Source organism: Natator depressus, chromosome 1, assembly GCF_965152275.1.
Source record: "Natator depressus isolate rNatDep1 chromosome 1, rNatDep2.hap1, whole genome shotgun sequence".
NCBI classification, from domain to species: Eukaryota; Metazoa; Chordata; order Testudines; family Cheloniidae; genus Natator; species Natator depressus.
Window position 1 is genome coordinate 139,630,301 of NC_134234.1, and position 16,153 is coordinate 139,646,453.

General features: G+C 41.0%; 1 protein-coding gene across 7 annotated transcripts in view; it reads left to right on the forward strand.

The window, feature by feature from the left end:
- CNKSR2 (connector enhancer of kinase suppressor of Ras 2) overlaps positions 1 to 16,153 on the forward strand; it is a 375,664-nt gene that overhangs the window by 307,363 nt on the left and 52,148 nt on the right. The window lies entirely within an intron of this gene.

Below are 16,153 nucleotides of genomic sequence, written 5' to 3' on the forward strand. Positions count from 1 at the left end.
ACATGAACAACTGGGATAAAAATCCACCTGAAACAGCATAACCACTTCTGTCATGGCACATTAGCTTGTCTTGAGATCAGTTTTTTTGTCAGAGTAATCCAAATTGACCTCTAGAACGGGGATTTCAGAGGAAGCTTCTCCCCACACATGCATACACCGGTATCAGACAAATCTACCCCTTATCTGTTTCATGAACTATCCATCACCATTATTTATAGAGCTTTTTAACATATGTTGGCTATCAAAGTTCATTTACCAACCATCTTGAAGGGCCAGCAAACAAGGGCTGCATCAGTTAGTTATGGGGTTATGCTACAATTAAGTTATCTGTAGGAGTGAAGAAGGCAGATAACCTACCAGCCTCTTGAAGGAACTGTGGTTGCTACTAACCTGGATCCCTCGAAATGTGTAGAGGGCCTGTCGGCAGAGTTGTCATGAATAAGGAGTTTGAAAATGGTAGAGGCAGTGAGGTGGGAAAGAGTAAAGAAGTTTCACAAAACAGACAAAAAAAGTATCCATTAAACTGTAAACCTAACAGTACTGCTGAATATTGGAATTAGTGTTGAATTTTTTTTTATTCTCCATGGCAGATGTGAGTTTTGCTCTATATTTATGTTTTTAATTGATAGATACTAGATATTCTGTTATATGCATCTGGCTTTTAATTCATCCTGGTGCCATTTTTTTAAGGCAAATTGTCATTTCAGCTCATCTGCAGCACCTTTCAAACATTTACATTTAATAGGGTAACATTTGGGCTACTAAAGCGTCAGAACTTAAGATGTCTGATGCAGTTTGCTATATGATTAAACTCCATCACCCAGAGACAAAACATGTTACCCTAACTACTTTTACCCCAGGAATTTGGCCTTCAAATGAGCTTTTAATGGTAGCAATAAAAATGGCAAAAGCCTCCCAATTTATGAAAGGAAAAGAATAGCAGCACTGACACTGTTAGGGGTGGCTTAGAGACTTTGTTATGGACCCTGTGTCCTTAGGTGATTTAAAGTTCAGTTGCAAAGCTTTTTGTCATTGCATTTTAAACCACACAGCAATAATAAAGGGACACACTTTGGATTAACGGGCCAGAATCTGGACTACCTTCTCCCCACCGCACCCCACCCCCATTTCCAGCCCCTTCTCCAAAATTGACACGTATGTTTCCATTTTGAAAGGGTCTCCTTGACAAGCTCATGTTGGGTTTTTTTGTTTTGTTTTGTTGTGTTTTAATTTTAGGAAAGCAAGTAATTACCAAAGGGGTGATCATTTCAGAGAAGTTAATGACTAGCTAGGGGAGCAAAATGCTCATGGTGAATTATTAACCGTGAGAATATAAAAATGTGAAGAAAATATCAAGTAGCATGTTGAAAAGTTTGAACTGCTTGTTGCTATGGCTACAGTGTTCTGTTTATAGGACTGGCCTTTTCCTGTGCGCTAACCAGTAGACAGACAGGATTTTATTGCCCACCTTCTTGCAAAATGTAGAATCTCAGTTTCTGAACTGTGGTGATACAAACTTGCTCATAACATTGAGTTTTCTGAGATGATGGGTGCATTTGTACATGTTACACCATTGGCCCTGCTTTTTCCATTGTTGTGAGAAAGCAAAAAATTGAAATTGACAAGATTCATTCTTTCAGAACAGAGAGAGAGAGAACAATAACCCCTAGTTCTCATATACAGTGTTACCTTTAGAGACAATCCAAGTTGGGATTCAGATGACCCTGTACCTTGCAATAGATTCTTTAGATTAGTACCCTAATGAATCTCAAATAGTTATGATCTATTGGATAAATTGTGTGTGTTAAAGTTGAATCATTTCTATTGATTTTGGATAATAAATACAACTCCTTTGCAACTGTTAACATGTGAGTTAAATGTCATTGCTGGAAGTTTGTCTTTGGGTCTTTTTGTTTCATTTGTTTTTAATTCCCACCATTAAAAAATACAAAAAATAAAATCAACTAATTTTAAACGACAATCCCCGATCCCATGTTTTTGAAAAATATTGTTCAGACAACTGCACACAGCTTAGGAATTCAGTGCTTTGTTTATGACTCTTGGTCAGATCATCAGCTAGTGTAAATTGGCATCGCTCTATTGACTTCTGTGGAGTTCCACTGATTTATGACAGCTGAGGATCTGTCCCTGTGTCTTTAAATCGCTATTTCATGCCCAAAGTAGGCATTGCAGGAGCCACTGCAATGGATGATTTTGTGTACCTGCTCTGCTACTATAGCTTGATACATTGTGGTGAGTTTAAGATGCTGAATGCCCTTTCCTATGTTGGTTTGTTAGAACATTAACTGTATTATGTACAATCTCTATATTTTTACTCCTTGTTACAGCACATTAACATTGCACTGCTAATCTCTAATTGGGTTATCGTTTTTATTTCCTTAATGAATCATTTAGTCTTTCTTTCTCTGTATTGACATTGTCTTGTGATTATTGTTATTTTTAAACCGGAGTTTATCTCCTGTGGTGTATGTATATACGTGCATGTTTTCACTTCTGAGATTATTACGCAGGCAGACATTGTTCAGGGGTGATTCTGTGGAACACGTAGGCATCCTCATTGGGAGCAAACCGCCTCTTGTTTTGTTCTAAAGCAGGCTGCACATGATGAATGTATTAATTGGTAATGGCAAAACACATTACGTATCCGTGATTAAGTCACAAAGGACAAGTCCTGCCTTCTCAGATTTGCCTCACTGTAGATGGAGGTAATAGAATTAGACAGTTATGCATCACATCACTGCCACCCACTCTCCTTCAGGCCTAAAGTTTATCTGTACGTTTTGATATGGATTTTACCACAGGATGCCAAAGAGCACCTAAAGTTGTTCTTGACAGAACAGTTTATTTGCTTTTTGCCTCTAAAAAGCTTACTTCATTTTTACTTTGTTTACTATTTGAAAGTTAGTTTTGTATGGTTATTCTCTCATTTTCATAGGGCCAATGATTTTATGGGAGAAGGTGGATTTACTAATCTTAATATTTAGCATGTAATAAACACGAATGCTCTGCAGCAGCAAATTGAGCATAGCTCCTACTGACTTGGCCAGAGGGAATGCTCCCTTCCTGCTCATTCACTAAAACTAGCTTCTGTGGACCACAAGAGGACCAGTTGGAGTCTCTGCTGCCATAACTAACAGGACACCAGATCCGGCATTAGGCATAAGCAGACTAAGCAATTGCTTAGGGCCCTGAGCAGCTCAAGGGAGGCCGCTATTAGCTTTTTATTATATGTTGGAGAGGGCAAAAAAATATTCCTGCTTAGGGCCCCCAGTTGCCTAGCACCTCACTCCAGGACACATGCTGCAACTGGAAAGGAAACTTCAAATTGGTTAAAGTTGATCCTTGGCCTAGCCTCAGCAGATATACACATGAATTCTAGATGAATTCTCGCAATATCTTTTTGATCATGTAGGCACAGTGGGTACTGTAATAAGTAATAATTTGATTATATAGAATCAACCTGTTGTAAAGAATAAGGATAGAAAACATTTTAAAACAAAACTGCTTATTGTATAGCTAGATCTATGGATTTTGAGAACGTGTGGAAGAAAAAACCCTTATAGGCCATTTTTTTCCCTTTGCAGACTCATTTTCTTCTGCAACGTTCCTGTCCTATATAGTCTCTCTCTGCCCCTACAAGCATTCTGTGCCCTTCTCATATTGGTCCACAGCCTTGCAAGCCCTAGGGTTTTATACTACTACCCAGCTCAACATCATCTGAGCACCTTCCATGTAAAACTGATAGCAATAATGAAGTCCCTAGTTGATTTCACGGAGTCTCGAGCTTTCCTCCTTTTTCAGGGAGAAAGCTCTGTTTAGAGAATTTGTTTCAGGTTTTTATTTGTTTGTTTGTTTGTTTGCTTTTTTGTTTTATAGAGAGGTGTGTGGATACAATGGGTGTCAATGCTGTGTCATTCTTACTACTGTAGAAGCCAGTGGGTGGTTGTTTTGGGGTGAGAGTGTTGAAGAGGAAGATTTTGTAGTGTTTCCTAAATATGATCAGACTTTCTAGATTAACCTGCTCTCCGTTTGTTTCACAGCCAGAAACCCTCATTCAAGAATGCTTTGTCTCCAGCTGTTATATGCTTTGTCCTGGGTTTTGTCATCTGCATTGTGCCTGAGGAACTCAGCTGTCTTGGAGGTTCATAGATCAAAATTCATTCTTTAATGTAGCTGGGGCTTGATTCATCTGAAGCTCCTTGTTAAATGGTAGAGCAGGAACTGCTGCAGCTGCTGCTGGCATCTCTCAGCAGCCAGGACTGAGTTCTTTGCTTCTCCCTCCCTACCCAGCAAAACCAAATAAATTTATTAGTCTCTAAGGTGCCAGAAGTACTCCCTTTTTTTAGAGAAACTAGAATTTGCTGCTTCCACACCACCTAGTGTTTATAGCGAGGGGGTGCAGGAAGCTGCAACTAGGCAAAACAAGGAAAGCCAGTGTCCACACTCATAGGATCAGCTCTGGGAGAGACCGTTGTTATCTCCATAGTGAAGGTTACAACCCAGGGTTTCACCTTGGGGAGGGAGAGTGTGTTAGTCAAAAAGTGAACTGTGGATAAGGTCAAGTATTTCAGATTCCCCAAACTGGTAACAGTGAGGCTTTTTTCATTTTCTAAAGTAGGCAAGGCGGCATTCCATTTTAATGAAGTACTGTATGTCACATAACCCTAGTGGGCTAATAGCTGGACCAAATGGTAACATAGTACTTCTCAGAAAGATCAATATTTGCTTAAATAATGAAGGCTATGTAGCATCTCCATTTTAACTGGGTTTCTGCCATGTAGCCTTCAGGGTGTTGTTTTCTATTTTTTTTATAAATAGGGTACCTTTCACTTTTACAGTGGGATTAAAAGATAGCGAAACATACAGAAGTGAGCTGTACTCATCTGTGAAGCTCAGGTGAATGTAAACTGAGGATGATGTGTGCCTGAAATGAGTAGGACAGGGTATGCTTTTGTGATATAGAACCATTGACTCTGTTTTCCAATAGAGAGGACTCCATTAGATATATTCTGTGGTTTGACCACCTTGTTAGACAGCTTAAATCTGCACCAGCAGACAGGAGAAGACCATTAACATGTTATATTTTCCCCACTGTGACTATTTGGGTTAATAAAGGTATGTGTGTCATGTAGTGTCTAAGATGGGTGAAGGAAGGAATAAGAGAGATGATAGGTAATATGTCAGGTTGGAAACATACCTCATGAAACCTAATGGATGGCATAAAGTACAGTATGTTCAGGGTCACTAAGGAAGATGTTATTCTAACCTACAATATGAACTATATGTCTTGTTAAAATCAGAACATTTCCCGTTGTTGTTGTTCTGTCTGGTACAGCCTGTGACTCAAGTGGGCTAATCTCCTGGCTGCATTTTTGTGTGTCATTTTACAATCTGATCTGTTTTTAAATGCTTGGTTGAAGGTTCTCATCATGACTTTCCCTTGGCTGGAGCGCCTCCCTCACGATAGCTTGTTGCTGTTTTCATTTACGGACTATTATCAGCAATTCTACCACTTAATTGTCTTTGAGACTTCCAGTAGTAGCTCTCACTACTAACTCATAATTAGTGTAGCGTGGAATGTTTGAAGAGTATTTTTTTAAATCATTCCAATTATATTGGAATATATTCACAATGCCTTACATGCGTTTGCTGACATGAATTCATAGTGCAAAGAAAATATTTTAATTTATTTCTTAGAGAGGTAAATCATTTGTAGCAGATTGCTGTTTCAAGTAGTTGGAGGCAGTGAAAAAGTATAGTGACAGAAGACTGTGTCTAACTGTTCTGGTATTTTCTGCTCTTGGTTTTAAATGAATAACAAAATGCTTTATAAAACAAATAGGACATTCTGTTGTGCATATTCCTGTGGTCTTTATTAATCTGGTTGACATAATATTTCTTAAAGATCCAATTATATGAGAGAGCAAATATATTTAAAAGCTAATCCAGGCTGAAAAACCCAACCTCACTGATTTTACAAAGTCCAGTTGGGTGTTATTTTAATATGCTTCTTTTGACATAATGAAATATATAATTTCACATGGATAGCTCTATATAGTCATATATAATAAAAAAATTGTCTTACTAGATGACAAAATTAGTTGCTTAACACAAGTAGGAAGTGGATAAATTCATGGAGGTTAAGTCCATTAATGGCTATTAGCCAGGATGGGTAAGGAATGGTGTCCCTAGCCTCTGTTTGTCAGAGGGTGGAGATGGATGGCAGGAGAGAGGTCACTTGATCATTACCTGTTAGGTTCACTCCCTCTGGGGCACCTGGCATTGGCCACTCCTTGGCAGACAGGATACTGGGCTGGACGGACCTTTGGTCTGACCCAATACAGCCGTTCTTATGCTTTTAATAAGGCCAAAGCACATTTTTACTCCATATAGTCAGGGATTCTGTAAGGTGTCTCTTAAGGCAGATATTTGCCTAATAAGAATGGTCTCTTGTACAGGTTTCACTGTGCATTAGTGAATGTTTTGGGGGCCCAATTATGTGAGGTAATGAGTTCCATCAACTCCCACTTAATTTTTTTACCAGAAGACTGGACAGTTCTGCTTAATCAGAACTACAGCCTACTCTACTTTAGTTTTCCTCTTTCATGGGAACGGAGGGAAAGAGAAGGATGCCCCATGCATCTTGCCATTTCCTAAAATATGTGCAATGCCACATCTATGTTCTGTCTGCAGCTCTCCAGTTTCATTAGGAAAGAAGGTGGCCATCATTATGTGGTTTCATTAGGGATGGCTCACTTGTGAGAGAAGTTGCTTTCACTTCATCCTAGCCTTATAGTAACCAACTAAGCAAAGGACAAGTCAGATTAAGTTTTTCCCTGAAGCATGCACCTTAATGTGCCTTCTTCTAGAGACTATAAAGCCTGACAGAGTTACTTTTGGCCCTGTGCCATTTTTTATTCCTGTATAGGAGCTACAGTTTTGTGTAATTATTATATTTTAGATAAGCTTTTCTCTAAACTTTCAAGAGCACGCTAATATCCATGAGAAGACACGCACCTCATTAAAAGCCATTTAACTTTTTCCAGTCTGTTCACTTACTTGTTTGTCTACTACCCATATAAAATATGTACTACTCCTACAAAGATTTTCACTTAGAGAGATCAGTACTGTGCATAGGCATACCTCTTACAGATAGCAATACTGATCTCCTTAGTAAGCCACTTTGAGATCTACTGAGGAAGAGTGCTATATAAGAGCTAGGTATTATTTATGTATATGCTGGGTGCTGCACAAACACAGAAGAAGAAGATGGTCCCTTCCCCAAAGGGCTTGCAGTCTAAGTATTATTATTATTATTTATTTTATTATTTTTATTATTATTACTGTTCACATTACATTTGGCACAACCTTGAAATTTGTGGGTGGGGGAAACAAGCTTTTGTAAATCCAGTGGGCATTGTAAAAGATTCTGTACACTGATGAGTGTGAAATTTTAAATTAGTGTGAAAACCAACATTCTTCTGCAGTGTTTGAAAGCAAAACACCACATCGCTTACAAGGTAGCAATTCAGAAAGCGATACTGGCTATTAACAAAAGTAAAACTGACTTAGCCAGGTGCCCTTTTACTTCAGTGGTCTTTTACATGGGTGCAAGTATCTACCCATAGAAATCTGGTGCCTTAATTGATTTTCATTGCCTAAGCTGTAAGAAAAATAGATGAATGGCATAGAGAGTTACATGTTCAGTAGATTTTATAAGTTATTTCACTTTTAATGATTTAAGATATAGTTAGCAGCAAAGGTAAAGAAGTTTTTTGCTTAGAATATATGACTATAATTGTATCCTTCCACAGGAGGGGACTTCCTACATGACAATCTCTCCAAAGGATTTCTTGCAGAGTGTACCCCAAGTTGTGTTATTGGAGTGGAGGTGGTTAATAGATCCATGCCCCCACAGACTTCCCTTGGCTGTCCCCAGGTTGGGTGGAGGGGTAAGGAATAGGTGGATAAATTAATATACTCCGTGGTTGCATTAATTAACTTTTCCTGATAAGTTCCATGGAGCAGAGGGGCAACATATGGCTTGCCCTCGGCTTTTCTATCCTCCTCCCTTTCCCCATATCCCTCCCCTGCATAAACTCCAGAATTTGGGCAGGGAGGCAGATGATATGGTGAGGCCATAGCCCCATTTGTGTATGGAGGATTGATTCTTACATGGAGTACCCCTTCTCACACTATTCTGCAGGACATAATCTGGGCTATTAGTTCTTATGTCCTGTCCCTGCAAGATTCTTAATGTATAGGATTAAATGATGTGTGATTGCTCTCTGGTTTACTAGCTTGTCATGACTCTCAGGCAAAGTATAAAACTCTTTGCATGTTTGCAGATGTTTTCTGCAAAAGTACAAAAGTTGCCTTCATTTTAAAGCATAAGGTGACCAGATAGCAAGTGTGAAAAACCGGGATGGGGGTGGGGGGTAATAGGCGCCTGTATAAGAAAAAGGCCCAAATATCGGGACTGTTCCTATAAAATCAGGACATCTGGTCACCCTACTAAAGCATAATATGCTGAATTTCTTTTAAATTAGGTTACATTATTTACTTTAAAAATATATATTTTGCATGCAAAATGGAAAGACATACAGCTTGTTTTTCAGAACTTGCTGTATAAATTACAATTAAAAGAATATTTTTCTATTCTAAATTTTGCATTTACATTTTTTCAGTGAGAGACTGAAATTAATGCATTACAGTCAGGGTTTAATCATTTACATAAATCTCCTTGCAGCAAACTCACTAAAAATGTTTTTAAAGACGCTCTCAAATTTAACCTCAGCCCAGGATGTGAGGAAGCTTCTTAGCAAGGGGATGTATGCAGAATTGTGATCATTCATCTCTTCAGTGACATACAACAGGTATTTAGCCTAATCTTAAAGATTTCTGAGACAGCTACAATGAAGAGACGTTAGTAAGACATTGTGTATATAAGAATGTTTGAAAAATGTGTATACCCTGTGATATTCCAGGGTGCAATCCAGAGTATGAGGGATTGTGTTACCACCTGCCCCACAACCTTAGGCACCTCACAATGTTTTGCTGTTGTAGCTCCTACCCATGTCTGCTCACAAACATCATGCAGGTTACACACCTTCTGTCTGTCTATCTCTACAGCCCTGATCAGGTAGTGCAGCTCATGTTCATTCTTCTGTTTTCAAACAGCAAAGTATTTTCTGGAGGTCTGTGAAGAATTAAGAGTTATTTCTTGGCAGCTGGGAGTTGCATTTGTTCTTCAAGAGCCTGATGCTTGCAGTTCAAATAAATTCATTGGATGATTTTTTCTTTGTAACCCTTTTGGCATGTGCCTGAATGTTCAGTTTTGCCAAGTCTCAGGAATCTGGCAATATGTGATGTTTTTCTTAAAGCCCCAGCTCTTCTAGAAAGGTGATTGTGTGGGAATCTCAGCTTTCATTAAAACATAAAAAGTCAGTTTTCTAGACCTCATGGTTATGGTGGAAAGCTTGAGAACATGACCCAGGTGCACACTAAAGTCACATAAGATAGAGGGCAGATGAAAAGAACCCTGAATCTATTAATTTTAAAAATCTAATTATTTTTGTGGGCCTGACTCATTAGTTTTGATTGAAAATACTGAATACCATATCACCAGAATAGCTAGCATTATATTATTAAATAGTATGATGTAATGGATATAAGCATTCATGAAACAGCCTTTAAAAATTCTGCATTACAGATGGAAAACTATTACTAATTATAATATTATAGGGGAATTTTTAAAAATGTTTTAGTTTGTGTCTGACATCTAAGCCATACTTTTATTTTTGAGCTGCGAGATGATACATTGAGATTTTGTATAAATTTGTTATCCATCCTGGTGAGAGTCTGATAAATAAAATGAAATGAATGATGCATTGCATTTAGAAGTGAAAAGCAAATAGTATTGAAGTTATTGATGGAATGTGAATTAAGTTTTGAAGCAGAGAAATTTCAGAATATTTTCTGCCACTTAATGGATGCACATACTTTTACAGGAATAGCAGAGACTCAAATTTTATAATTCTGGGGAGTGCACTGGCAGCTCCCCATGGGCCAAGAACCACCCCTAGTGTTTATACTCATGCTTATTATTTAGTCCAAATTAAATGTACACAACCTTAGCATTTGTTAGTACTTACTTATTTCTTTATAGATACAGATTATTTGTTCGAGTTCCCCAACAATAAACTAGGATTGCCAGAAGTCCAGTTTTCGACTGGAACAACCAGTCAAAAAGGGACCCTGGTGGCTCCAGTCAGCACCGCTGACCGGGCCATTAAAAGTCCGGTTGGCAGCGCAGTGGGGCTAAGGCAGGCTCCCTGACTGGCTCTGCCTGGCTCCTGGGAAGTGGCCAGCATGTCCCCCCTGGCTCAGGGGTGGTCGTGGGACCTCTGTGCGCTGCCCCCGCCCCAAGCGCCGGCTCCACAGCTCCCATTGGCTGGCAACTGCAGCCAGTGGGAGCTGCGGGGGTGGCACCTGCAGATGGAGGCAGCGCACAGAGCCCCATGGCCGTCTAGGAGCCGGAGGGACGTGACACGGCTTCCTGGGAGCCGCCTGAGGTAAGCGCTGCCCGGAGCCTGCAATCTGCACCCCTCCCATGACCCAAACCCCTACCCCAGATTGGAGTCCCCTTCCTCACCCTGAACCGCTCATTTCTGGCTCCACCCTGGCTCGCACCCCAAGCCCAGAGCCCGTACCCCCCAACATACGCCAACCCTCTGCCTTAGCCTGGAGCTCCCTCCCACACTCTGAACCCCTCAGCCACACCCCCAGCACAGAGCCCCCTCCTGCAGCCCAAACCCCTCAGCCCCAACCCAGAGCCCACCCACACAGCCAGCTGGAGCCTTCACCCCAATCCCTTGCCCCAACCCAGTGAAAATGAGCGAGTGGGGGAGACCAAGCAATGGAGAAAGAGGGGATGGAGTGATTGGGGGCAGGGTCTCAGTGAAGGGGCAGGACAAGGGCGGGCCTCGGGGAAGGAGCGAGGCAAGGGTGTTTGGTTTTCTGCAGTTAGAAAGTTGGCAACCCTAATATAAACCAAATGATCAGCTTCATATTGTAGTTACAAGATAAGGAGGGCCAAAATGGCTGCATGTTTAACTTGGAAGGCCTGACTTGGAGCCCACTTTGGGCATTTCTGTTTCAAAATAAATACAACCAATTATCTCTCTCTGATTATAGAGGAGAGAATTTTGGCCTCTTAAAGTATAAAATGACATATTAGCCCTGACTCATTTTAAAGGTCCGAGCTATTAATGTGATGGGGGGAAAAAATCAGGTAGAGACTTGCTGACAGATTTCTATAGTAATTTTTCTAGTGAGTTTTCTGAAGTGTAGAATTAATTTTGTACGGGTTTATAGGAATCCGGGGAAGAAAATTCAACAGCTTCTTTTGGGATATTTCCCCTATTTGTAAATTTAAGACTTGTCAGAATTCCAGCATGTCAGACAGTAATACTGCTAGGTTTACACATTCCAGTAATATTTAGATGAGCATATCATAGGGCTATGCAAAGGTTTTACATACATCAGGGGCTAATCCCTGTGCTATTACATCCCAGAAGAACAAGGCAGGTACTGTGAAAAGTTTCAAAGGGAGACCATTTTGATTGATCATTTGAGGGTAACAAGAATAGATTTTAGAACGTGGGGGAGGTATATTACAGAATTAAATACCTTATTTATTTGAAACTCAAGATTCTAAAAGCTTCAGCTAATGCCCTAGTTCTCCCACATACACTATTAATCATTTAGACTACTTAGAATTAATACCGTTAAGATACTGTGGCACAAATATCAAAATTCCATTTTAAAATTCTAACAATTTTAAGTGACTTCTAAATTTGGCACAAAAGTAGCATTTGTATTGTACTGACTTCAAGGCTTATAGTCTAATATGAAAATCATATTTAATGGCCAGTGTTGTTCTGTTATTTTCCTTGTGGGGCCTGTCCTGTAGTAGGTGATCTCTGGGACAGATCTCGCTCTGTCAATCTGTTTCCTCACTTCCCCAGGTGGGTATTATAGTTTTAAGAATACTTGATAAAGATCTTGTAGGTGTTTGTCTCTGTCTGAGGGATTGGAGCAAATTTGGTTGTATCTTTGGGCTTGGCTGTAGACAGTGGATCATGTGATGTGTCCTGGAGGCATGTAGGTAAGTATAGCAGTCAGTAGGTTTCCGGTATAGGGTAGTGTTTATGTGACCATCACTTATTTGCACGGTAGTGTCCAAACAAAGAGATCCACTTCCTGGACACTATAGATCGACAGAGCGAGACGGGTACCCAGAGATCACCTACTACAGGACAGGCCCCACAAGGAAAATAACAGAACGCCACTGGCCATTAAATATGATTTTCATATTAGACTATAAACCTTGAAGTCAGTACAATATAAATGCTACTTTTGTGTCAAATTTAGAAGTCACTTAAAATTGTTAAAATTTTACTTCATTAAAAACATTAAAGAGGTCTCTATCCATATCCAAATCGGATCCCGGCGGTCTATAGCACACCCCAAGCACTATCCCAGGGGAGGCTCTAGTGGCTTTCTTCCCCAATGTGACTTTTGCCCAGACAGACTCTATCTTATCCATTCCATCACTTCTTATTTCTTTACAGTCTACCTCAGTAGTTCTCAAAGCCGTTCCGCCGTTTGTTCAAGGAAAGCCCCTGTCGCGCCGGACCAGTTTGTTTACCTGCCGCGTCCGCAGGTTCGGCTGATCGCAGCTCCCACTGGCCGTGGTTCGCCGCTCCAGGCCAATGGGGGCTGTGGGAAGCAGTGCGGGCCAAGGGACATGCTGGCTGCCCTTCCAGCAGCCCCCATTGGCCTGGAGCAGCGAACCGTGGGAGCCGCGATCGGCCGAACCTGCGGATGCGGCAGGTAAACAAACTGGTCTGGTGCGCCAGGGGCTTTCCCTGAACAAGCGGCGGACCGGCTTTGAGAACCACTGGTCTACCTCATTATTGATATACAGTGCTACTCCACCACCTTTGCCTTTATTTCTGTCTTTCCTAAACAGCACATACCCTTCTATACCTGTAGTCCAGTCATGACTACTATTCCACCATGTTTCTGTTATCCCTATCATATCTGGTTTCACTTCCTGCACCAGTAGCTCTAGTTCCTCCATTTTGTTACCGAGGCTCCTCGCATTAGTATACAAACATCTTAATTTTTTGCTGGTTGGCCTCGCTCACATTCTTTACCCGATTAGGCACAGACATTCTACCGCCAGTATCACCTATTAGATTGGTATTTACACTACCCTTCCTCCTTATGTCCATTCTTACTTCGTTTTCTTCCCTCTCAATGTTAAAATCTGGCGTGTAGATTACCTGGACATCTCCCAACCATCTCCCCCAGATTCCTAGTTTAAAGCTCTCTTGATCAGTTGTGCCATCCTCCATCCTAGAAGTCTATTTCCCTCCTTACTCAGGTGAAGTGCATCCCGAGAGAACAGTCCTCTGTCCATGAATGCTTCCCAGTGGCCATACATCCCAAACCCTCCATATAGCACCAGTGCCTGAGCCTTCTGTTGATAGTCATAATCTTGTCACACCTTTGTTGCCCTTCTTTAGGAACAGGCAGAATCCCACTGAAGATCACCTGAGCCTCGATTTCCTTAAGCGTCTTCCCCAGCCTAGCATAGTCTCCCTTGATACATTCCAGTGAGAATTTACTGGTATCATTTGTTCCCACATGAAGGACAATCAGTGGATTCTTTCCCGCTTCCATTAGGATCCCCTTCAGCCTCAGGTCCACATCCCATATCTTAGCACCCAGCAGACAGCACACCCTTCTGTTCTCTGGATGAGCTCTTGTTACAGGTCTGTCTATCCTTCTGAGTAAGGAGTCTCCAATCACGTAGACCTGCCTTTTCCTGGCAATAGTGTGATTCTCCAGTCTATCTCCTGTTCCCTCTGGCTGCAAGTCCTCTCGATTTCTATTGTCCCTTGCAATCCTCTACAACCCATCCCGTATCCTCCTGGGGCTCATATTTGGTGTTATCTCCATTGACTCTTGCCCTCTTCCTATAGGACTAGCTGCTCTTCTCTTCTTGCTTGCCCTCTCTCCTTCAGTGACCACCTGCTGAGCCCCTTCTTCATTTTCCAACTCCACAAACCTGTTCCTGAGCTCTGTTTCTCCTTCACTAACCCGTCTTTTTCTCTACCTGGTTCTTTTAGTCACATGCTTCCACTGTCCACTTTCCTCACCCAGCAGTCTCCCCTCAGAGTTCTTTGGTCCCGCTTCCATCTGCAAGTCTGAGCTTTTCCCTTCAGCCTCCTCATGTCTTTGCTCCATCATCCGCTCGAACCCCCTTCTAAACTCAACCAGACTTTCCACCTGCATCTCCAGTCCTCGGATCTTTTCTTCCATCAGCTCTATCAGGCGGCGCTTCATGCAGACGAAACTCTTTTCAGGTACCCCCTCCAGGATCATGTACATGCCACAGCTTCTACATCCAGTCATCTTCATTGTGTCTTCCACTGCTTGGGTCACTCCCACTGCTGCCTCTGTATCTGTCATCGCCTTCTCACCTAAGTCCTGTTAGTCCGGGAAACACAAACCACACCAAAACAAACCCCCAACGAGCACCACAACACTGCCAGACCACGACACACTCCCTTCACTAGCCTGTCTGTTCCTTTGCCTGGCTCTCTTAGTCTTCCCCCCAAACTCCTCCAACAGAACTCCCACTCAAACTCCCCTATTTACAGCTCTGTTTGCTAGCTCCTGTGCCGCTGCAGCTGTCTGTGCCACTGCCTGACTGGCTGGCTACCTTTATAGGACCCCTAGTCAGAGAAGCCCCGCCCCCTAATCAGGGCTCAGCTTCTCTCCCAGCACACTGCCCTTACCAGCCTCTATAATACCAGTACAAATACCTACAAATACCTTCTCCTCCAGCAGAATTCCCACTCAAACTCTGCTGTCATCTCTATGAATATAGCCTTGCAAAGTTGTCATAAAAAATTACCAGTGACATCATTAAAACAGTCTTTACCATGATGATTTATGTTAATGCAAAAACCTAAACATATTTTGTAAATGAATAGAGATTGTTTGCCAAAGAAATTGCTGCCCCTGGGTGAGTAGAACTGTACAGAGACTTTGTGTAATTTGGCAATGTCAAGTCCCATTCACATAGATAGAAGTTTTGCAATTGTTTCCACTATCACCAAAAAGGGTTTCAAAATTAATGAATAGAGCTGGTTGGGAAACAGGATTTTAGGTCTGTGAAAAATTTTCAGAATTTTTTTCATCCTGAAATGAGGGATGTTCCTGTGGAACATTTCAATTCTGTTGAATCACATTTTCAAATGGAAAACTGTTTTGTTGGGAAAACTTTTGACTAGCTCTACTACTGAGTATGTTAAGTGGCTATTTTAGAAGCTTTATCATAGCTTTCTTATTTCATTTTAAAGTTTAATACTGGAAGAACTTAGTGTACTTCAGACATTAACAACCAGATAAGATTTTTATAAAGTGAGCTATGTTTGTTACTTCTTTCCACAGAACTCAGGGTTTGGCGAAGTTTGTGACAAAAGATTCAGTGATCTACTATTGCTCTATCTGAAATGATGGTTTAACTCCTATAGCCTGATTCAGCAGCCCTTACTCATGTATTTTACTTGAGTTGCACTGTTCATGTAGGTAAGGTTTGTATATTGGGTTTATATTAGGCAGTGTAAATACCAAGTTTAAGCCTTATAATTTTTAATGGATTTTATTAAAGCCTTAAAAATCTGTGTTGTGAAACTAAAATCTGAGTCTTAACTGTGAGGGTGCTTCTTGTGCTGTTATCACTTTCTATAAATACTGGGTGAATCTTATTTAATTCTGATATACTTTAGTCAGTTGGGTAGAATTTTCCTTTCCTACCCCTATTCCCTATATATATATATAATGTGTGTGTGAGACAAAGTCAGGCCAGATGGCTACAGGAGAGTGCAGATATTAAACTGATAAGAACAGATATAACTTAGATAATTTTTGTACTTCACAGTCCTGGAGACATAGACAAGGTTTTCATCTCAGGGCCAAAAGACCAAAAACATCAAGACACTTGATCACGGCCTTGCATAGACCGAGAGACTACTTACACTTTTCTTTTTTT